This window comes from Pelophylax lessonae, assembly GCF_965119305.1.
Source record: "Pelophylax lessonae genome assembly, chromosome: 5".
In the NCBI taxonomy this organism is placed as follows: Eukaryota; Metazoa; Chordata; class Amphibia; order Anura; family Ranidae; genus Pelophylax; species Pelophylax lessonae.
The window spans coordinates 544,690,116-544,714,228 of NC_138772.1; the positions used below are offsets into that span (position 1 = coordinate 544,690,116).

A 24,113-nucleotide genomic window follows, 5' to 3' on the forward strand; every position below is an offset into this window, starting at 1 on the left:
GTTCTCTTTATAATGCCTACCAACCTCAGAGTCCAGGTCCTCTTTATGATGAATACAGACCTCAGAGTCCAGGTCTTCTTTATGATGCCTACAGACCTCAGAGTTCAGGTCGTCTTTATGATGCCTACAGACTTCAGAGTCCAGGTCCTCCTTATGATGCCTACTGACCTCAGAGTCCAGGTCCTCTTTATGATGATTACAGACCTCAGAGTCCAGGTCTTCTTTAATGATGTCTACAGACTTCAGAGTCCAGGTCCTCTTTATGATGCCTATAGACCTCAGATTCCAGGTCCTCTTTTTGGTGCCTATAGACCTCAGAGACCAGGAACTTTTTAGGATGCCTACAGACCTCAGAGAAAAGGTCCTCTTGATGATGAATACAGACCTCAGAGTCCAGGTCCTCTTTATGATGCCTACAGACCTCAGAGTCCAGGTCCTCTTAATGATGCCTGCAGACCTCGGGTCTAGGTCCTCTTTTTGGTGCCTATAGACCTCAGAGACCAGGTCATATTTAGTATGCCTACAGACCTCAGAGTCCAGGTCCTCTTTATGATGCCTACAGACCTCAGAGTCCAGGTCCTCTTTATGATGCCTACAGACCTCAGGGTCCAGGTCCTCTTTACGATGCCTACAGACCTCAGAGTTAAGGTCCTCTTTAAGATGCCTACAGACCTCAGAGTTAAGGTCCTCTTTAAGATGCCTACAGACCAAATACTGCTGTCACACCATGCCCCAACATGGCCATCCTGCACCCTTAACACCCCAACTGCCCACAGTCGACACAAAAAATACACCCTGCATGTGACCCCCCCCCCCTTCCCCTTCTATTAGAAAGAAGCAAGCAAATGGTCACTCATTGGGGGTGGAGAAGGGGCACCCCAGAGCATGCAGAGCAGTACACCCATCCTTCGCCACACATTAGCAGCGGTTGAGGGGTGTCGCAGTTCCATATCCTCACCCTGGGCGCTAGGTGACCTCATCCCAGCACCGGCTGCAATAATATTATACTCTTGTTCTTGGGTTTATATATCCTTTAACATTCATAGTGAGTCAGGGATCACAATCTCAGCAAGAGCCTGCTTTTAAACAAAACCTTCCAGAAGGAAGGCTGGCTTACTGATGCAGCGCTGTTCTCGCTGTCCTATCCTGCCTATACCTAGAAATGTTCACATCAGACTTTAGCTGACGTAATATAGAATTATTAGCTGTCACCTGTCAGGCTCATACAGACAAGTTGTGCATTACGCATACATACACCAACTGCACAACAAAGAGGAAAAGAAATGATTAAAAAATGAAGAGGTGGTAGAAGGAATGGAATGTTCAGCGACTGTACGAGCTCCGAGTGCAGCCTACAGACCCGGCACTCCTAACCAGCTTGGGGCCCGGTGTCACATGGGTCTCCAGAGTTCACACACAATGCCGGCTCTGTGCACCGGCAAGGAATGTCTGACAGCCCAGCAAATGTCTCCCAACGCTGGCCGGAGGTAGAAGAGCCGGCTGAGGGGTGCACTAAATCCAGGCAGGGCTGCTGATAAGGCAGTACAACCAGTCCAATTGTACTGGGCCCAGGCCCCATCAGCTAAACAGGGGGGGGGGGGGGGGGCCCAAGGCAGCTTTATTGTTAATGTCTGCCAAAATGAATAAGTGGATTTTACTAGAGCACACCCTCATTCCTACTTGCAGGGGCTGACTGGCAACTTTCAGGCCCAGGGGGCAAGTACAAACCAGAGGCCCATGGTGCAGCAACTCGGCCCCCCTCCCACTCTCCATCTTCCCAGGGGAGGAGAGTCTCCAGTGGGGCATGGAATCGGCCTCTACTAAAATACAGTTTACACCATGCATGCTTTGGCAGAAGCAGTGCAGCCTTTTTATGAGGCACCAGAGCAGCCCAGGGGGCCATTGCCCCTCTGCCTCCTGGCCCAGTCCTCCCCTGCCTACTTGCTTACCAGGGCTTAAATAAATTACATTTAAAAAACAACAAAAACAACACTGCGCTAAAGCATATAACGAGCTGCCAGCACTCAGAGTAAAGATACACACTTCAAAATATTAAATAAAAGAAAGTGCAACGGTAGAAGCAAATAATATAAAACAGTTCTGAAAAAGAAATGTAAGTCCATGTAGTAATATGTGCAAAGAAAACGTCCCAGGCAAATAGTCCACGTGAGTAGAAGAATTACCACCGCCCAGGAAACCATGCCAGGTAGAAATATGGTGACTACAAACGTACCAACTTCACACCCTAGGTGAGTAACACATTTTGTGCACCAGGACCAGTAGACCACTATGTTATAGGTGGTCACATCAAGCGCAAGGGAATTACGTCTCCCTCAAAACCATGCAGCCTGGAACCACTCAGAAAGCTCAGTAGACTCCAAGATATGAACAGACGAAAAAAAGGAGGAAAGAAATCGGACTGTGCAGGCCAAAAATGGAAGGGTAAACGAAAATTTAAAAAAATTGGTATCCCCAGACGACGTTACTTATGACGAAACGCTTAGGGTGGGGTGGTGACGTCACCACGCTATTGCTCTTTGATTGGTTGGCTACGGTATTCAAGCACTGAGGGAAGTCTCGTAGGAACGCCACAGGCCTTTTATACTTGTTTTTTTTTCATGGATGGTTTTACATTTGGATTTCCTAAGTGCAATCTGTGACTTTTATCAATAAAATGACAATAAGTACTACACTATGTTAGCACTCTTTTCTCTTGAAAATATCTTGGAGTCTGAATTAAGAATAACTGTGACACATATGGACATCATACATATTGTATGAACAAACGAAAAAAAGGGGGAAGGAAATCGGACTGTGCAGGCCAAAAAGGGAAGGGTAAAGGAAAGTTAAATTAAAATAGGTATCCCCAGACGAGGTTACTTATGACGAAACGCAGATAATATTGCCCGAAACACTTCAGAATTCATCCTGCTGCTTTTGTCAGCAGTCACATCATCAATAAATACAAGAGAACCAGTTCCATTGGCAGCCATACATGCACACGCCATGACACTACCACCACCATGCTTCACTGATGAGGTGGTATGCTTTGGATCATGAGCAGTTCCTTTCCTTCTCCATACTCTTCTCTTCCCATCACTCTGGTACAAGTTGATCTTGGTCTCATCTGTCCATAGGATGTTGTTCCAGAACTGTGAAGGCTTTTTTAGATGTTGTTTGGCAAACTCTAATCTGGCCTTCCTGTTTTTGAGGCTCACCAATGGTTTACATCTTGGGGTGAACCCTCTGTATTCACTCTGGTGAAGTCTTCTCTTGATTGTTGACTTTGACACACATACACCTACCTCCTGGAGAGTGATCTTGATCTGGCCAACTGTTGTGAAGGGTGTTTTCTTCACCAGGGAAATAATTCTTCAGTCATCCACCACAGTTGTTTTCTGTGGTCTTCCAGGTCTTTTAGTGTTGCTGAGCTCACCGGTGCGTTCTTTCTTTTTAAGGATGTTCCAAACAGTTGATTTGACCACACCTAATGTTTTTGCTATCTCTCTGATGGTTTTTTTTTTTTTTTTTTTTAGCCTAATGATGGCTTGCTTCACTGATAGTGACAGCTCTTTGGATCTCATATTGAGAGTTGACAGCAACAGATTCCAAATGCAAATAGCACACTTGAAATGAACTCTGGACCTTTTATCTGCTCCTTGTAAATGGGATAATGAGGGAATAACACACACCTGGCCATGGATCAGCTGAGCACCCAATTGTCCCATTACTTTTGGTCCCTTAAAAAGTGGGAGGCACATATACAAACTGTTGTAATTCCTACACCTTTCACCTTATTTGGATGTAAATACCCTCAAATTAAAGCTGAAAGTCTGCTGTTAAAGCACATTGTGTTTGTTTCATTTCAAAGGGGTGGTGTATAGAGCCAAAAAGATTAGAATTGTGTCGTTGTCCCAATATTTATGGACCTGTCTGTTTATCCCAATTATGTATAGGAAAAAAAAATGGAGAAACAGGGGCAAATAGGAGCAAGGGATTTTTATGGTACAGTATCTGGACAGATAGGGCTCTTTCACACGGGCGATCCGATCAGATTCGCCTGTCAGTTTTTTAGGCGGATCTGATCGGATCCTCCATGCAGCTCTATGGGGCAGCGGGTGTCTCCGCTGACACCCGCTGCCATCCGCATCCGATCCTGTGCGTGAAATCTGGACGGATGGAAACCCTAATTTTCCATCCGTTCAGTAATCGGATCGGATCTGATGAGAGCGGACAGGCAGTCCGCTCTCATCCGATCCCCCATAGAGGGCAGCGGGGGCTGAGACACCTCCCTCTCCGCTCTGCGAGCGGAGACGGAGCTGTCACCCGCCGGCTCAGCGGGGATCGCGGATCGATCCCCGCTGAGCAACACGGATCCGCCTACGGAGGCGGACCGTGTGAAAGAGCCCATAGTAAGACCTACTAATGTATATAAAAATATCATTTTTTTTATTGTATACAGAGTAAAATAAACATTTAACAGAAAGAAAAAATGAATCATCAAATACATCAAAGAAATCCAAAAAATTAATCAAATACATAAAAAAACATCTTATATAATATCTTTGATCTTTTTGATGTATTTGATGATTCATTTTTTTCTTTCTGTTAAATGTTTATTTTACTCTGTATACAATAAAAAAAATGTGATATTTTTATATACATTAGTAGGTCTGACTATCTGTCCAGATACTGTACAATTAAAATCCCTTCCTCTTATTTGCCCCTGTTTCTCCATTTTTTTCCTTTCTACCTCTGAATGTGTCACTCTCGGTCTCCAGGGGTCCTTCTCTGCAGTGTGGCGGCATGTCATGATCATGTCTTCACTCTGAGGAGTCCTGTCCTTCTCTGCTGTGGCGGTACTGGCAAGGCGCCGCGGTCCGAGCGCAAGTCCTTTGCTTTAAAAAATGGCGCCAGGCGGTGCCATTACGTAACTGCGCATGCGCCCGCCCAGCCGATCTTGTACGATCTTTCCCGAGCCCGGCCGGAGTCGGAATTGGGCATGCGCTGTTACAATGTTGGCCCGGCACCATTTTTTTTTTTTTACGGGCACCGGCTGCCCGTAGCGGCAAGCATTCACGGGCAGCCCGATGCAACACTGATTTGCCGGGACTAGTCCCGGCAGAGTAAATTACCCGGGACAGGGTCCTATTTGCCCGGGACTGTCCCAGCAAAAACGGGACAGTTGGCAGCTATGGTCTAGACTTGTTTTTATTCATGGATGATTTTACTTTTGGATTGGATTTGGGCGGTGTTAATTCTTCTACTCACGTGGACTATTTGCCTGGGACGTTTTCTTTGCACATATTACTACATAGACTTTTTCAGAACTGTTTTATATTAATTGCTTCTAGCGCTGCACTTTCTTTTATTTTACTTAATTTACATTTCCCTAGACCCCATCAGGTTAACAGAGGGGCGCAAGAGGTGGGAGCAGAGGAGGGATTTTTTTTTCATTTTCGGGGGGTTTAGGGGGGAAAAAAAGTCAGTGCTGCTTTTTTGCTGCACCCCGGGGAGGATAGGTGGGGTGTAGGCATGGTAAGGGGGGCCCCGTCAGAAGGGCCAAGCAGGGCCCCATGATTTCTAACAGCAGCTCTGCACCTAGGGGCTCCACTACCCTCTTGATGACACTTCCATGGGAAAAAGTGATAGGTTATTCTTAAAATGCGCCGCCCTCGGCGCTGTGGGGAACTGCTATACAAATGCAGCGCCAGAAAAGAGTCATTCAGTGCCCAGGGCAAAAATAAGGAACTGCTGCTCCCTCCCCCACTGCTAATGCATGCAGTGGATGGGTGTACCACCCTGCGTGCTCTGGCCCCCTTCTTTCGCCTGTTCCCCCATCCTCGGCTTCCCATGTTTGCCTATTCGCTTGCTTTCTAGCAACAGGATGGGTGGGTGGATGCACATGCGCAGTGTGTTTTTATTGCTGGCATGGGGTGAGGGGGGTGCGGTGTGACAGCAGTAGAAGCCCAGTAGAAGGGAGAATGGGATTCACTAGTTGCCCAGACATCGATCTGGAGTGTGCATGGAGTACTCACAGAATGGCATCCTTCCCCTTTGTTAGGGTGCTGCGCTCGGGGCGCCCGTCCCTTCTGCCCACCCCTTATCTCAGCCCTGAACTGATGTCTGAACTATTATGAGCAGTGCTAGGGCAAGGTCCTTTAGCACCCAAGTGCACCATCCCCCGAGCAATGACTTTTTTGCGCCCCCCTGCTGAAGTACCCAAGGAAGCCGCCTCTTCTGTCTGCCCTTTGGCCCAGCCCTGCTTATGGGAACACTGAGTTGTTAAATCCAAATATCAAAGGGTGGACCCCACAAACGCAATATCAGGCAGATTTCCAGTGAAAGAGCGCCCCCCCCCCTGGTCTTCAGATGGGAACTGATCCTTCCAAACTAGCCATCACACACAATGGAATTTCCCCCAACCCCATTACAGGATAAGAAGAGTGTTCCCTCAGCTGCTGGGAAACGAATGAAACATTCAGTGAAAAGGGCACTCCAGCAGCTCACGCTGGGTAGAGGAGCAGGGAGTGCACACACCTCAATATAAACCAGATTCCCCCGTGATTGGAGGTCTCCACACAGTCTATATAAACCCCGACAATCAACTTCTACTATTTGCCCCGTTTAGGTCTGTTAAATTTAATACTGAACATATTTTAAAAAAACATATCTGTTGATCCTGCCAGAAATCAAGTGAGCTCCTAACTAGTGATCGACCGATATCGTTTTTTTATTGCAGATACCGATATCGATATTTTGGTCATCGCATATCGATATCGGCCGTTATTTTCGGACATTTAAAAAAAATATTTTTTATATATTTTTTTTTTTTTTTCAGCTACTCTTGTGGAGGGATCTGGGGGTCTAAAAGACCCCAAACCCCTCCTCTGCACTTAAAAGCATTCAAAACGCCAAGTTTGACTGTTTTGAATGCTGTCATTTTTTTTTATTTGGCGCCGCCAGTACCCGGAAGTGATGTCATGACATCAGTTCCGGGTTTTTACATGGAGACCCGATCAGAGCCGAATGCGGCTTTGATCGGGTCTTTGGCGGCCATGCAGGATGGTTGCCCGGACGTCCCCCCCCCCCTCCCCCCCCCTCCCGCTGCCTTCCGGTCTCCGGTCCCACCTCCCGCTCCTTGTAATGACAGCCGAGCGGCTTCTCAGCCGCATTGGTTGTCATTACAAGACAGCCGACCGTCAGCTATGGACGCCGGTCCCAGGGTGATGCCTCTACTTGCATCCGGTACAAGCACTTTCCGAAATATCGGTAACCTCCGGAGCTGATTCCGATATATCGGGAAAAGTGCATATCGGCCCTCGATATATCGGCATTGCCAATAATCAGTCGATCCCTACTCCTAACTTCCTGTCCTCTCTGCCTGTGTTGCACTGGTATCAGTTACATTGTTCCCAGCTATCTCTGTGAACAATTGAACACCTCCCCCTAAGTTATGTAAACCCCCCCCCCCCCCATATACCTGATTGTTCTATATACCTGTGCATTGCTATCAGTTAAATTGTTCCCAGCTATCTCTGTGAACAATTGAACACCCCCCCAAGTTATGGATATAAGGAGAGGGGAAAGTGCTCTGTAGTCCTGTCCTGGGGTGACAACACTGCTCCATAGATGCCATACAGTGAGTGAGCGTTGTCACCCTAACACAGGAAGTGTGTTACTGGCAGGATCACCAAGGAAAAAAATGGGAAATAAAACTAATACAGCCGGCACATCTAGAGACTGGTGAGCTGCAATATATTACATTTCTGTTATTGGGTTTATATACATTTTAAATCTGAAAATATTCAAGGGGTCATTAGTGACCCCCCCAATATATCTGATTGTTAATTATTCCTGTGCATTGCTATCAGTTACATTGTTCCCAGCTAGCTCTGTAAACTATCGAACACCTCCCCCTAAGTTATGGATATGAGGAAAGGGGAATGTGCTCTGTAGTCCTGTCCTGGGGTGACAACACTTCTCCATAGATACCATACAGTGAGTGAGCGTTGTCACCCTAACACAGGAAGTGTGTTACTGGCAGGATCACCAAGGAAAAAAGGAAAATAAAACGAATACAGCCGCCACATCTAGGGACTGGTGAGCTGCAATATATTACATTTCTGTTATTGGGTTTATATACATTTTAAATCTTACAGCATTCTATTCAAGGGTCATCAGTGATCCCCTCCCCCCCCCCCCCCAATATACCTGATTGTTTTATATGCCTGTGCATTGCTATCAGTTACATTGTTCTCAGCTAGCTCTGTAGACTACAGAACACCTCCCCATGTTAAGCCTAGGAAGGGGGGTGGGTATTCTGTAGTCCTGTCCTAGGGTGACAACGCTGCTCCCCCATAGACAGTAGGGTGGGTGATTAGGACTCTGACATACGATGCTGCCAACAGCGCGTCCAATAATGCATGGGATTAAAGGAGGCCTCTACTGGCTGCCATTACTGAATTCTCCTTTCACCATCCTGGCTGCAGGCCTGGAACGCAACTCAGGAGTTCTGACCCTCCTCTGACGCATGTTTGTTCTGGGGAAGCCGGGAAATTAGCATTTTCAGAAGGGGGTCAGCAGCTGCAGCCTTTATATTCCTCTCAGTAGAGGACTTTGTATCATTAGAAATGTCAAACGTGTTCTGTCACCTCTTATGTTATTGCCCGGAGCTGTCTGCCGACACCTGGCCCCCTGGCGGGAGCACATGGCGAAGTCCATACACGATACACTACAAGTCCCAGCCATCCGGACTACACAATGCATTAAAATAGACTGGAAACTCAGTGACTACACAGGCATAGAGAAGAGGATATAAACTATATTACCAAAAGTATTGGGACGCCTGCCTTTGCACGCACATGGACTTTAATGGCATCCCAGTCTTAGTCTGTAAGGGTCAATATTGAGTTGGCCCACCCTTTGCAGCTATAACAGCTTCAACTCTTCTGGGAAGGCTGTGCACAAGGTTTAGGAATGTTTGACCATTCTTCCAGAAGCATATTTGTGAGGTCAGGGACTGATGTTGGACGAGAAGGCCTGGCTCACAGTCTGCGCTCTAATTCATCCCAAAGGTGTTCTATCAGGTTGAGGTCAGGACTCTGTGCAGGCCAGTCAAGTTCCTCCACCCCAAACTCGCTCATCCATGTCTTTATGGACCTTACTTAGGCACTGGTCCAAATCATTTGGTGTGGGGGGGGGGGGGGGATTATGGTGTGGGGTTGTTTTTCAGGGGTTGGGTTTGGCCCCTTAGTTCCAGTGAAAGGAACTCTTAAAGCTTCAGCATACTGAGACATTTTGGACAAATTTCATGCTCCTAACTTTGTGGGAAGAGTTTGGGGATGGCCCCTTCCTCTTCCAACATGACTGCACACCAGTACACAAAGCAAGGTCCATAAAGACATGGATGAGCGAGTTTGGGGTGGAGGAACTTAACTGGCCTGCTGACGCCTTAAGAGTTCCCTTTACTGGAACTAAGGGGCCAAGCTCAACCCCTGCGTCAGCAGGCCAGTTAAGTTCCTCCACCCCAAACTCTATCATCCATGTCTTTATGGACCTTGCTTTGTGCGCTGGTCCAAATCATTTGGGGGATGAGGATTATGGTGTGGGGTTGTTTTTCAGGGGTTGGGCTTGGCCCCTTAGTTCCAGTGAAGGGAACTCTTAAGGCGTCAGCATATCCAAGACATTTTGGACAATTTCATGCTCCTAACTTTGTAGGAACAGTTTGGGGATGTCCCCTTCCTGTTCCAACATGACTGCGCACCAGTGCACAAAGCAAGGTCCATAAAGACATGGCAGAGCTGACGCCTTAAGAGTTCCCTTTACTGGAACTAAGGGGCCAAACTCAACCCCTGCTCACTCCTCCACCCCAAACTCGCTCCTCCATGTCTTTATGGACCTTGCTTTGTGCACTGGTGTGCAGTCATGTTGGAACAGGAAGGGGCCATCCCCAAACTGTTCCCACAAAGTTAGGAGCATGAAATTGTCCAAAATGTCTTGGATATGCTGACGCCTTAAGAGTTCCCTTCACTGGAACTAAGGGGCCAAGCCCAACCCCTGAAAAACAACCCCCACACCTTAATCCCCCCTCCACCAAATGATTGGACCAGTGCACAAATCAAGGTCCATAAAGACACGGATGAGCGAGTTTGGGGTGAAGGAACTTGACTGGCCTGCACTTCAATCCAATAGAACATCTTTGGGATGAATTAGACCAGAGACTGTGAGCCAGGCCTTATCGTCCAACATCAGTGCCTGACCTCACAAATGCACTTCTGGAAGAATGGTGAAACATTCCCATAGACACTCCTAAACCTTGTGGACGGCCTTCCCAGAAGAGTTGAAGCTGTTATAGCTGCAAAGGGTGGGCCAACTCAATATTGAACCCTACGGACTAAGACTGGGATGTTCATGTGAGCGCAAAGACAGGCTTCCCAATACTTTTGACAATATAATGTATGTCACCAGCACCCCATGGATCCATATGATGTAGTCCAGATACTTCCTCAAGTGACCACATCACAGTCAATGCAAGTGCAATGTTTCGGGGGCCACGCTGGACCCCCTTCCTCAGGCCTGGGAAGAATATTTCACACGCCCAAACTAAACCCAACTCATAAAAGACACAACAGATATAATAAGTGCCGAAAACTCAGCTGGGAGGTCACCAAAAACTGCCGGCCCTGGGGCCGCTGGGTGGACGGCTCTGCAGCACATGCTCCGCCTGCACTGCACTGTACAGGATATATACAGGAAGGTCTGTGTATGCAGAGGAAGCTCACAGTGCTGTAGATATATAACTGCCGTGTAATAATATATAACCTCCACGAGTCGTGCTTCTGCTCTGCTGCACACCCCATGCAGCCTGTAAAGGGTTAATGCCATATATGTGTATATATATATATATATATGTCACAGTATTAGGGGACACAGCCAGCACCTGCCCCAGCAGCTTACCCCCCACCATCCGTACTGGGAGTGGAGGTGACCCCAATTTCAGAATTATTGCTGCAGACCCCCTCCCTGCAGATAAGACAGAACAGACGGCGGAGGCGGCACGGCTGCAGCAATTCCCCAAGCCGGCGGGCTAATCACCCAGCGTGCGTCCGTCCGTCCGTCTGTCCATCCACCCCTAACCTGTCCTGCCTACCTGTCTGTCCCTGCACACACCGTCCCCATGTCATTGCACCCTCTGAGCCCATCATCCCCTCCTCCCCTCCCCCCCCCCCGCTCATCCCCCATCCCAAGAACATCAGACCCCAGAGCGGACCCGGCCCCCCGCAGACCCCTCTCTGCTCACCGCAACATCAGCATCCTAAGATCCCTGCAAGAATCCCATCTCCATCCTGCAAGACTGGAGAGAGGGGGGGCGGACGGATCGCCGAGGAGAGGAGAGGAGGGAGGAGAGAGAGCACAGCCCCTCCTGGGGAGGACTAACGCCACCAACAGACAGATCCTGGAAAGACTGATAGAGAGAAGGGAGGAGAGGAGGAGAGACAGGCCGAGGGAGGAGGGAGAGAGAGGAGAGAGAGAGAGAGAGAGAGAGAGAGAGAGAGAGAGAGCGCAAGGAGAGTGAGAGGAGAGAGTGAGAAGAGAGAGAGAGAGAGGAGAGAGAGAGCGAGGAGAGAGAGAGGAGAGAGAGAGCGAGGAGAGAGAGAGAGCAAGGAGAGAGAGAGAGGAGAGAGAGAGCGAGGAGAGAGAGAGAGAGAGAGAGAGGAGAGAGAGAGAGAGAGGAGAGAGAGAGAGAGGAGAGAGAGAGAGGAGAGAGAGAGCGAGGAGAGAGAGAGGAGAGAGAGAGCGAGGAGAGAGAGAGAGCAAGGAGAGAGAGAGCGAGGAGAGAGAGAGAGAGAGAGAGGAGAGAGAGAGAGAGGAGAGAGAGAGAGGAGAGAGAGAGAGCGAGAGAGGAGAAAAAGAGGAGAGAGAAAGTGAGAAGAGAGAGAGCGAGAGAGAGGAGAGAGAAAGTAAGGAGAAGAGAGAGAGCGAGAACAAGCGAAAGAGAGAAAAAGTGAGGAGGGAGAGAGAGCGAGAGAGAGGAGCAGAGAGAGGAGAGAGCTAGAGGAAAGAGAGAGAAAGTGAGGAGAGAGAGAGAGAGAGAAAGTGAGGAGGGAGAGAGAGAGGAGAGAGCAAGAGAGAGCGAAAGGAGAGACGCATGGAGGAGAGAGAGAGAGAAGAGAGAGTAGAGAGAGAAGACAGAGGAGAGAGAGAGAGAGAGAGAGAGAGAAAGAGAGAAGAGAGAGAAAGAGAGAAGAGAGAGAGCAAGCGAGAAAGAGAGAGTGAGAGGAGAGAGCTAGAGGAGAGAGAGAAAGTGAGGAGAGAGAGAGAGAGAGGAGAGAGCAAGAGGAGAGACGCATGGAGGAGAGAGAGAGAGAAGAGAGAGAGAAAGAGAGAGAAAGGGGAGAGAGAGAAGAGAGAGGAGAGAGAGAGAGAGAAAGAGAGAGAGAGGGGAGAGAGAGAAAGGAGAGACGCATGGGGGGAGGGAGAGAGAAGACAGAGAGGAGAGAAGAGAGAGAGAGAGAGAAAAAGAGAGGAGAGAGCAAGAGAGAGAGGGGGGGGGGAGACGCATGGGGGGGGGGAGAGATAGAGAGGAGAGAAAAAGAGGAGAGAGCAAGAGAGAGAGAGAGGAGAGACGCATGGTGGGGAGAGAGGAGAGAGAGAAAGAGAGAGAGGGGAGAGAGAAAGAGAGAGAGAAAGGAGAGACGCATGGGGGGAGGGAGAGAGCAAGAGAGAGGAGAGATGCATGGGGGGGGGGAGAGAGAGAGAAAGAGAGAGGAGAGAAGAGGGAGAGAGAGAGGAGAGACGCATGGGGGGAGAGAGAGAAAGTAAGAGGGAAAATGAGTAATAGAGAGAGGAAAGGAGAGGAGAGGAGTGGAGGAGAGGAGAATGGAGAGGAGAGGGGGAGAGGAGAGAAAAGGAAAAGAATGGAGAGGAAAGGGGATTAGAGGAGAGGAGAGAAAAGGGGAGTAAAGGAAATTAGTGGAGAGGAGAGGAAAGGGGAGTAGAGGAAAGGAGAGGATAGGAGAGGAGAGGAAAGGAAAAGAAAGGAGAGAAAAAGGCAGTTAAGGAAAGTAGTGGAGAGGAGAGGGGAGAAGAGCAGAAGAGAGGAAAGGAGAGGATAGGAGAGGAGAGATGCACTGATGGAGAGAAGAGACCAAACCAAAGTGTATAATGAGGAAGAGTCTCTGCTGGTGATGATGTGCAATGTTCCTGTATTGCCCTGTGAATCTGACCTCCGGCCTCCCCTCCAGTCTTGCACAGGTGTAGCGGCTCCTCTCCTGGAGAGAAACGGCTTCCTCTGTTATCACTGCACACTCTGAGCTTCTCACAATGTGCATTAGAAGCTGCAGCAAGTCAGGTACAGCCCGCCTCATTTCTTGGCTGGAGGACAATCAGCGTCATCAAGCCCTTTCCTCCCCAGCCTGACTGTCCCTGGAGCCCCCTTTCATTTATTAGATTTCAGTTCTTTCAAACATGGAGAGGTTCAGCACCACACGTGGGTGGTCAGCATACAAATACAGCCCAATCCTCCAAACTGACACCCACCCACCAAGGCATTCTTATATTTGCATAACTCCTCCCACTGCTCACATCAGGACTGAGGGATCTTGATAGGAGGTACTGAGGGTGCTGAAATGTTTTCAGGAAGCTGCCCGATGACCCCTCCCACCAGCCATGACCTGCCTGCAATGCATAGAGAGGCACAGAGACCCAGTGATGATGTCACTTGCTCTAAAATAATGTATGTATAAAAAAGAAAATGGAAAGGTTTTACTTTCATTAGCGGGGTGATGAGGGGGGAACTAGGGAAGATAAATTACAGTAGGGTCCATATATATTTGGACACAGGCACAATTGTCATACTTTTGGCTCTGTATGCAACCAGAATAAAATAAAAACAAATCCAAATTAATTTGAAGTGCAGACTTGCAGCTTTGATTCAAGGGGTTCAACATAAATATCAAGTACAAATTCTAGGAACTGCAACCATTTGTATACACAGTCCCCGCATTGTCAGGGGCTCAAATGTGATTGGACAAATGAATATAATCATAAATAAAATGTTCATTTTTAATATTTGGTTGAGAATCCTTTTACTGGCAATGACTGCGTGAAGTCTGGAATCCATGGACATTACTAAAGACTGGGTTTCCTCCTTTCTGAGGCTTTGCCAGGCTCTAACTGCAGCTGTCTTCAGTTGTTCTTTGTCTGTGGGTCTTTCTGCCTTTAGTTTTCCCTTCAGCAAGTGAAATGCTCTATGGGGATGAGATCAGGTTATTGGCTCGGCCATTGCAGAATATTTTGCTTCTTTTCCTTCAAAAGCTCCTGGGTTGCTTTTGCAGTGTGTTTGGGATTGTTGTCCATCTGTACTGTGAAGCGCCATCCAATCAACTTTGCTGCATTTGTCTGAATCTGGACTGACAGTAAATCTCTAAACACTGCAGAATTCATATGGCTGCTTCTGTCTTCTGTCACATCATCAATAACCACCAATGACCCAATGCCACTGGAAGTCACGCATGCCGTGCCATCACACTGCCTCCACCATGATTTACAGATGATGTTGTGTGCTTTGGATCATGAGCTGTTCCAAGTCTTCTCCACACTTTTCTCTTCCCGTCATTCTGGTACAGATTGTTATTAATCCGTCCAAAGAATGCTTTTCCAGAACTGGTGTGACTTTTTTAGATGTTTTTTTGGAAAAGTCTAATCTGGCTTTTCTATCCTTCAGGCTTATGGATGGTTTTCACCTTGTGGTGAACCCTCTATTTGCTCTCGGGAAGTCTTCTCTTGATTGTAGAATGACAATGATACGTCCACCTCCTGGAGAGCGTCCTTCACTTGTCTGGATGTTGTGAATGGGTTTTTCTTAACCATAGAGAGGATCCTGTGATCATCCACCACTGTTGTCCTCCGTGGAAGTCCAGGTCTTTTTATGTTGCTGAGCTCACCAGTGCGTTCTTCTTTCCTCAGAATGTATCAAACTGTTGATTTGGCCACTCCTAATGTTACTGCGATCTCTCTGATGGATTTGTTTAATTTTTGAAGCCTTACAATGTCCTGTTTCACTTGCATGGACAGCTCCTTTAAATGCATGATGTAGGGTCCAGTGTTGGGGGTAACGAGTTACAAAGTAACGGATTACAGTAACTACATTACTTTTTTTGGTAACGAAGTAACGTAACTAGTTACAATACTAATATTGGTAACTACACTACTTTACTAGGCTATAGGAGGTAACTACACTACTTTACTAGGCTATAGGAACGCGCTTTCCTGCGTTACCCAAGCCGTGCGATACAATCGTTATTTGGAAGAATAGAGAGGGATGAAGTTTATGACTTTTTGTTGCACTTTATGTTTTATTCTGTTTTTTCAGGTTTTGTTCTCATGTTTCCCAAAGCCTGTGTTTATACAATAAACTCTATGCAGAAAGAGTGTCATGTATCTTCTTCTACACGGTCAATTAAGAAAGAGGAAAATAAAGTAATAAGTAGTGAGGTTACTTTTCAAATGCAGTAACTAATAAAGTAATTTGTTACAATTTACAGAAGTAACTAGGAACTAGTAACATTTTTTGAGTAACTACCGCAACACTGGTAGGGTCATAGCAATAGATTCCAAATGCAAATACCACGCTTATGCCTTGTACACACATTCAGATAATCTTACGATAAAAATCGCTTTCGACCTAATCGCACCATAATCCGATTGTTAGTACACAGCTTTCGACAGCCGATCATGACAGTCTGTCCAACAAAATCAGAAGAGACAAACAGGAAAACTTCTGTCGTACGATAGCCTAGCGAACGACAATCGTTTAATCAGTACACTATGCGTCCGCTAAAAATCGATCGACAAAGACCGCGCATGATCAGAAACACTAAAATAGCACGGAAAAAGCCTGGCTGCCATTGTTTTTGTTTTGCACCATCTGATACGTAGCTACGCAACCTGGAAGCTTTTCCAGAATCGTACGCAAAAAATCCTACGTTTATATGCATTGTTGAACTCAATAGTAATATCATGCAACAAAATGCGAACGATAAGTCATCCGATTATCTGAACGTGTGTACGAGGTATTAGGCTGGCCATACATGTTCAATTTTCTTGCACAATTTTCTTTTAGATTTACCAAAAAAAACACATAATATGAGGTCAAAACTAAACAACAATTTCAATTGTATCCAATTAGGCAGGCCCATGCACTACATAGTAAATATAAAGAGAATTGTAAAAAAATTGTATAATGTATAGCCATGGACATGGACATGTCTCCGCTGACATCCGATGCCCAATGGAGATGCATGGGGGGACCGTTCAGATCTGCCAAAAAAACGGACAGGCGGATCTGAACAGTCCGCCTGTGTGAAAGGGGCCTAATGCCTCGTACACACGCATCGATAGTTGGCCGTGAATTTTCGGCCAACGTCCGATCGGCCGATTTTCGGCTTGTTAGTATGATGCTTCCGACAACCGACTCCAACTTTTCGGCCGAAAAAAATCTGGTCTGCAGGCTATAAAATTTTTGTTGGCCGTCAACACAACGGCCGATTTTCCATCAGTCAGTACAGATTTCGGCAGACAAAAATCTGATGAGCAAGTCTGGGCATGCTCAGAGAAGAAAAAACACACGGAAAGTAAACCAACACATGACATCACTTCTGAAGTAGAAGTTTGTCGGGCGAGAAAATTTGTGTGCAGTCTAGGTACATTCCAACCAACAAAACACAACTTGGACAAAAGTCGGACGATCGGTCGGCCGATAATCGTTGCGTGTGTACGAGGCTTTACAATGTCCTGTTTCACTTGCATGGACAGCGCCTTTGAATGCATGATGTAGGGTCACAGCAATAGATTCCAAATGCAAATATGCAAATACCACACTTAGGCTGGCCATACATGTTCAATTTTCTTGCACAATTTTCTTTTAGATTTACAAAAAAAACACATAATATGAGGTCAAAACTAAACAACAATTTCAATTGTATCCAATTAGGCAGGCCCATGCACTACATAGTAAATATAAAGAGAATTGTAACAAAATTGTATAATGTATGGCCAGCCTAAAGCCTCGTACAAACGATCAGATTATTGAACAATCTGTCGTCTGTTTTTTGTTGCATGCTAGTCTCATGTGGAAAGTGAAGAGGCTATTTTCGTTCGAAAATTCCCGTACGACAGGATTCTACTTCAGAAGTGATGTCATGTGTTGGATTGTTTTGTATGTGTTCTTTCTTTGCTGAGCATGCCTAGTCTTGCTCTTACGATTTTTTTCAGACAAAAACTGAACTAATTAAACGAAAATCTCTTTTCTCTGTTTAAACCAATAACTTCTTCAGCTCCAGGTCTTTTTTTTTTACACTTTTTGCTTACATGTAAAAATCAGTATTTTTTTGCTAGAAAATTAGTTAGAACCCCCAAACATTATATATATATTTCTTTTAACCACTTAAGCCCCGGAGGATTTGGCTGCTAAAAGACCAGGGGGTTTTTTGCGATTTTTTACTGCGTGACTTTAACGGACAATTGCGCGGTCATGCGACACTGTACCTAAACGAATTTGGCGTCCTTTTTTTCCCACAAACAGAGCTTTCTTTTAGTGGTATTTGATCACCTGTGTGATTTTTTGATCATGCGCTATAAACAAAAAAAGAGCGTAAATTTTGCAAAAATAACAATATTTTTCACATTTTTTTATATGAAATTCCCCAAAAATTTATGTAAAAATCAAAATTTTTTAACATTTTCAGCCAATTTGTTTTATGCTACCTATGTTTGATAAAAAAAAAAATCGCAAAACACATATTTTGATTGGTTTGCGCAAAAGTTATCGCGTTTACTAACAAAGGGAAAGATTTTTGTCATTTTTTATGTTTTTTTTTTTAAACGCGTAATGGCGGCGATCTGCGATTTTTTTTCGGTACTGCGACATTGCGGCGGACAGATCGGACCCTTGACTGACATTTTTGACACTTTTGGGGGTACCAGTGACATTACTGCAGTAATCAGTGCTATACATATGCACTGTTACTGCAAAAATGACACTGGCAGGGAAGGGGTTAACTTTATTGGACAGGGAGGGGTTAAGTGTGTCCTAGGGGCGTGATTCTAACTGTGCAGGGACATGGCTATTGGTGTAAAAACAGAGATCAACGGTCCTACATAGTAGAACCGTCTGATCTTCATTTTTACACCAGGGAGAATGACGGGCGGCTTGTTTACATAAGGTGCTCCGCCTTTCTCCCTTCACCGGAGCGATCGTAGTGTGACCGGCGGACATCGAGTCCGCCGGTCACACGCACTGACTTGTCTGTGAACGCGCCTCGGCGGGCGCGCGCCCGCCCGCAATTGGCTCGCAAGTCAGTGACAGGCGAGTGACGTATCCATACGTCACTCTGCCTGGCCGGGGCTGACCGCCGCAGTATATAGTCGTGTGGCATTCGGCAACCGGTTAAGCAGTGGCCCTAGAGAATAAATTGGTGGGTGTTGCAATATTTTACTATTTACACAGCGTTTTTTTTCAAATGCAATTTTTTTGGAAAAAAATACATTTTTTTTTATTTCAATGCAGGCATGTCCAACCTGCGGCCCGGGGACCGCATGTGGCCCAGAACCACAGGCAATGCAGCCCACTGCCCCCTGACAGTTTTTTATTTTTTTTTGCTGGGGAGGAAGGAAGTCGAGTCGGGGGCACGGCCACAGAGGTTTCCAACTAACTGTAGGCAGAGGCTGCCTCAGAGGGGATCATCCACTAGTTGTGTTAAATGAGTGCTTGGGGGGGGGGCGGGGGCCCAGCAGTGTTTTATTACTTATATACCTTAACTATAGTATATATTTTATATGCGGCCCGAGAAAATTTCTCTACACTCAATGTGTCCCAGAGAAGCCAAAAGGTTGGACACCCATGTTTTAATGCATAAAAAACACAATACATAACCCAATTCTTTGGAAAATATAAAAGATGATGTTATGCTGAGTAAATAGTTACCAAACATGGCGCGCTGTAAAATTGCGCACACTCGTGCAACGGCTACAAACGACATACATTTTGCTATCTATTTTAAAAAGCCTTTACAGGTTACCACTTTAGATTTACAGAGGAGGTCTAGTGCTAGAAATACTGCCCATGATCTGATGTTCGCGGTGATACCTCACATGTGTGGGATGATCGCTGTTTTGCGTGCGTGCGGGACCGACACACACAGTCGCCTTTGCGCGCTACCACGGGGGGCACTTTAAACAATTCAGTTCCGGAAGGTTCATCCCCCTTAATGACCAGGCCGTTTTTTCCGATACAGCACTGTGTTATGTTAACGGACAATTGCGCTTTCGTGCGACGATGTACCCAAATAAAATTGATGTCACTTTTTTTGCACAAATAGAGCTTTCTTTTGTTGGTATTTGATCACTTCTGCGGTTTTTATTTTTTTATGTTTCAACGATTTTTATTGATTTCTTATTTTTCAAACAAGGGGAAAAAAAAGGAGCAGAAACAAAAAAAAAACAAAAAAATATAACATTACATTTCAATAACATTGTATCTTAGGTATATAGATACGGTTTTTATTTTTTGCGTTATAAACAAAAAAAACAAAAAACAATTCTAATAAAAAAATATATATATTTTTACTTTCTGCTATATAACATTCCCAATAAAAAAAAATGTAAAAATCTAATCTAACAGGTTGAACTGGATGGACTATTGTCTTTATTCAACCTCACCTACTATGTAACTATGTAACTAATTTTTTCATTTTAGGCCAATTTGTATTCTGCTACATATTTTTGGTAAAAAGAAAATCCCAATAAGCGTATTTTGATTGGTTTGCGCAAAAGTTATCACCTCTACAAAACTACGGGAAAGATTTATATAATTTTTATAAATTTTTTTACCAGTAATGGCGGCGATCTGCAATTTTTTGCGGGACTGCGACATTGCGGCGGACAGATCGGACCCCTAACTGACATTTTTGACACTTTTGGGGGGGCCAGTGACATTACAGTAATCAGTGCTAAAAATATGCCCTGTTATTGTAATAATGACACTGGCAGGAAAGGGGTCAACCCAGGGGCGATCAAAGGGTTAAGTGTGAGCCTAGGGGGGTGCTTTCTAACTGTTGGAGGGATGGGCTTGTAAAATCAATACAGAGAACTGTGTTCCTAAATAGGAGGATCACAGGAGCTTTGCATTGATTCCAGAGAGAACAACAGTCTGATGTGTTCACAACAGCAGACCGCCGTTCTCTCTTCACGGGGAGTGATCGCGGGTGGCTGGCGGCAATCACTGGTGGCCAGCGGCAATCACAGCTGCCGGCCCACATGGATCAGCATTCCCCGCTGGTGAGGTTGGCACGCTTGCGTTCCCCAGGATCGCTCCAGCGGACTACCGTACAGGTACGGCGATTCGCGGGAACCTTGCCAACCAGCCGTACGGCGGCTGGTTGGCAAGTGGTTAAAAGCATTCAAAACACTAAGATTGGTGTTTTTGAACACTAATAATTATTTTATAGTGCCGATGATATTTGGGTAAACCGGAAGTGATGCCATCTCATTGCTTTTGAGTTGCTATAACAAACAGCCAATCAAAGCCATTCTTGGGAGTCGTGCCGGCTGGTCATTCAGGTCTTGCGGTGGGACGGGAGAGCCTTGGCGATCCGCTGAAGGTGGCAGGAGGGGGTGCGGGGAGTCCATCCCAACCCGCTGCTTGTAATAGCAATCAAGCGGCTAGTTAGCGGCTCTGATTGCTATTACAAGAGAGGCGACCACCGGCTCTAGAAAATGGTGATGCCTGTGACTGTATATCATTCTGGTATAATCACCAAAAGTCCAGCGAGGTACGGGGTACGTTGCTGGTCAACAAGTGGAAAGAAGAGACAGCTTGCCATGCGGTTTATATAAAGATAGTCTAGAGAAGTGATTGTCAACTTATGAGCTAACGGGGGGGTCTCAAACGTGGCCCCTGACATCACCGAAGGGCCACACAATGATCAGTATACACAGGAGCATCTCATAAAATTAGAATATCATCAAAAAGTTAATTTATTTCAGTAATTCAATTTAAAAAGTGAAACTCATATATTGTATATAGATGTGTTACACACAGAGCGATATATCAAGCATTTCTTTTTTTTTTAAATTTTGATGATTATGGGTTACAGCGAGTGACACCCCAAAATTCAGTATCTCAGAAAATGAGAATATTACATAAGACCAATTAAAAAAAAAAGGATTTTTAGTACAGAAATGTTGGCTTAGTGAAAAGTCTGTCCATGTACAGTATAGGATGCACTCAATACTTGGGGGCTCCTTTTGCATGAATTACTGCATCAATGCGGTGTAGCATGGAGGCGATCAGCCTGTGGCACTGCTGAGGTGTTATGGAAGCCCAGGTTGCTTTGATTGCGGCCTTCAGCTCATCTGCATTGTTGGGTCTGGTGTCTCTCATCTTCCTCTTGACAATCCCCCACAGATTCTCTATGGGGTTTAGGTCAGGCGAGTTTGCTGGCCAATCAAGCACAGTGATCCCATGATCATGTGACCAGGTATTGGTAGTTTTGGCAGTGTGGGCGGTGCCAAGTCCTGCTGGAAAATGAAATCAGCATCTCCATAAAGTTGGTCAGCAGAGGGAAGCATGAAGTGCTCTAGAATTTCCTGGTAGAGGGCTGCACTGTCTTTGGACTTGATAAAACACAGTGGACAAACACCAACAGATGACACGGATCCCCAAATCATCACTGACTGTGGAAATTTTTGCATTTCATTTGGAATTCAAAGTCCCAGAGTCTGGAGGAGGAGTGGAGAGGCACGGAATCCAAGTTGTATGAGGTCCAGTGTGAAGTTTCCAGTCAGTGATGATTTGGGGAGCCGTGTCATCTGCTGGTGTTGGTCCACTGTGTTTTATCAAGTCCAAAGTCAGCGCAGCCCTCTAGCAGGAACTTTTAGAGCACTTCATGCTTCCCTCTGCTGACCAGCTTTATGGAGATGCTGATTTCATTTTCCAGCAGGACTTGGCACCGCCCACACTGCCAAAACTACCAATACCTGGTGACATGATCATGGGATCACTGTGCTTGATTGGCCAGCAAACTCGCCTGACCTAAACCCCATAGAGAATCTGTGGGGGATTGTCAACAGGAAGATGAGAGACACCAGACCCAGCAATGCAGGTGAGCTGAAGGCCGCTATCAAAGCAACCTGGGCTTCCATAACACCTCAGCAGTGCCACAGGCTGATCGCCCCCATGCCACGCCGCATTGATGCAATAATTCATGCAAACGGATCCCCGACCAAGTATTGAGTGCATCCTATACTGTACGTGGACAGACTTTTCACTAAAGCCCCGTACACACGTAGTGATCGTCGGCCGTACGATCGGCCGTCTTTTGTCCAGGGCTGTCTTGTCTGTTGAAAACTGCAAAAGACTGCACATGAATTTTGTCGGCCAACAACAGCCGACTGCAGAAGTGATGTCATGTGATGGTTAACTTTCCCTGTGTTTTTTCTTTTCTGAGCATGCCCAGTCTTGCAAATCTGCTGTTTGTCGGCCGAAATCTGTACTGACTGGCGAACAATCGGCCGTTCTGGTGTCGGCCAACAAAAATTTTAATGCCTGCACACCCGATTCTGTTCGGCTGAAAATGCGCTGTTGGCTGTCGGAAGCATCATACTAACAAGCCTACAATCGGCCGATCGGTCGGCGGCCGAATATTTACGGCCGACAATCGGTACGTGTGTACGGGGCTTAAGCCAACATTTCTGTATTAAAAATCTTTTTTTTTTTTTTTTGTCTTATGTAATATTCTAATTTTCTGAGATACTGAATTTTGGGGTGTCCCTAGTTGTAAGCCATAATCATCAAAATAAAAAGAAAGAAATGCTTGAAATCTATCACTCTGTGTGTAACACATCTATGTAAAATATAGGAGTTTCACTTTTTGAATTGAATGACTGAAATAAATTAACTTTTTGATAATATTCTAATTTTCTGAGATGCTCCTGTATAATGCTGGAGAGGAGTGTCAGAGAGTGCAGAGATAATAGAGGAAAGGAGGGTCAGAGAGTGAGGACAGGATACATTGTTGGCTGGGAAGAGACGTTACATGAGGCCAGTAGAGATCAATGCTATTATCATCCAGGGCTTGAAAAAATTGCTTTAAATCCAGGAGCAAGCTAAAAAAAAAAGTTAGAGGCCAATTATTATTATTTTTTTTTTAACTAACAAAGCTTTATTTTCTGTTTAGGCTACATTCACACCTGAGCGTAGCGTTTTTGCCGCGATTTTACCGCGATTTACAGGCGTTTTTTGTGCGGGCGTTTTTAGATTGAATAGATGCCAATGGAAAACGCCTGTAATCTGCCCAAAAAGAAGCTCATGTACTTTTTTGAGCTTTGGGCGTTTTGCTTACAGCGTCAAAACTCTCAGATGTGAACAGGGGCCATTGAAATGAATAGGATTTTTCTTGTTGGGCGTTTTGAGAGCTGATCCTAGAGCAGAAAAACTCCCCAAAACGCCTACATGTGAACGGAGCCTTAGGCTGCATTCACACTTGAGCGTAGCCTTTTTTCCACGATTTTACCGCGATTTTTACCGCAATTTTTTCAGGCGTTTTTCATTGACATCTATCAAAAACGCTGGTAATCAGCCCAAAAAGAAGCTCATGTACTTTTTTCAGCTACAGGCGTTTTGCAAAACGCTCAGATGTGAACAGGGGCCATTTAAATGAATAGGGTTTTACTTGTTGGGCGTTTTGGAAGTGTTTCTTTTGAGCGTTTTTGGAGCTGAAAACGCCCAGGTGTGAATGGAGCCTTAAGGCCCGTACACACGTACCGATCGTCGGCATACAAACGTCGGTGGACGAAGGATCTGCCGATTGTACGCGTGTTAGTATGGTGCCTCCGACAGATGTCTGCGCACAATCCGCGGACAAAAGTCTTTCTTGCAAACATGAAAATATTTGTATGCCGACACCAGAACGGACAATTGTTCGCCTGTCAGTACAGAATTCGGCCGACAGACCGCAGATTTGCAAGACTGGGCATGCTCAGAAAATAGAAAACACAGGGAAAGTTAACCATTACATGACATCACTTCTGCAGTCGGCGGACAAAATTCT

General features: G+C 45.8%; 1 protein-coding gene across 3 annotated transcripts in view; it reads right to left on the bottom strand.

Annotated features, from left to right (window-relative positions):
• PLEC (plectin) overlaps window positions 1–24,113 on the bottom strand; it is a 392,819-nt gene that overhangs the window by 361,591 nt on the left and 7,115 nt on the right. Inside the window, exon 1 of one of the 3 annotated variants that reach the window (XM_082257383.1) lies at window positions 11,303–11,420. The exons of the other annotated variants lie outside the window; for them this stretch is intronic. The gene's annotated coding sequence lies outside the window, so the exon portion shown is untranslated. Of the gene's footprint in view, window positions 1–11,302; window positions 11,421–24,113 lie in introns of those variants that run through there. 3 annotated transcript variants of the gene reach the window in all.